We start from the raw sequence: 598 nt of genomic DNA, 5'->3' as shown, positions 1-598 counted from the left end.
GCGCCATGCTTTTGGTATCGCCTAAAACCGGAGCGTTGTGCATCTCCCCTCTCATCTCTGCGAAAAACAAACCCATTGGCAATCTAACTACTCATCTCTGATACATGGGATAGCACTCTTAAGGCCGAAGCAGTCGAAATCAATCGATGCAATTGGATGAAAATTAATAACCGCAACCGTGGTTCCATTACGGAATGTGCTCTAAAATACATTTTTCTCGTAATCAGGATACTTATCACAGAGCTTATCATACTTAAGGCCGAAGCACATAAAATTCCATAAGCCATAAGCAGAATGCAGATACATAGCGCATGCGCTCTTCAAAATGTCGAGTTAGCAGTACGCGTGCGCCATGTCTTCTGCATTCTGCTTATGGCTTATGGAATTTCAACCCACATAAAAGTCCATAGTCCATAGGATCATTATAGGCATAAAGTGGCCTCAACAGACTGCAATAAACGCAAACAAGAAGTGAATAGCATCGAAATATTCTACAAAAAATTGAGTAAGTTCAACAAAAAGTTTTAAAACATGAGACATAATTTCAAAATACTACGTTGCAGAATTGAAAGAATTTATACCATTACTTGTATGTAGT

Source organism: Cephus cinctus, unplaced genomic scaffold, assembly GCF_000341935.2.
Source record: "Cephus cinctus unplaced genomic scaffold, Ccin1 Ccin1_scaffold0110, whole genome shotgun sequence".
Classification (NCBI taxonomy): domain Eukaryota; kingdom Metazoa; phylum Arthropoda; class Insecta; order Hymenoptera; family Cephidae; genus Cephus; species Cephus cinctus.
This window is presented reverse-complemented; position numbering follows the sequence as displayed.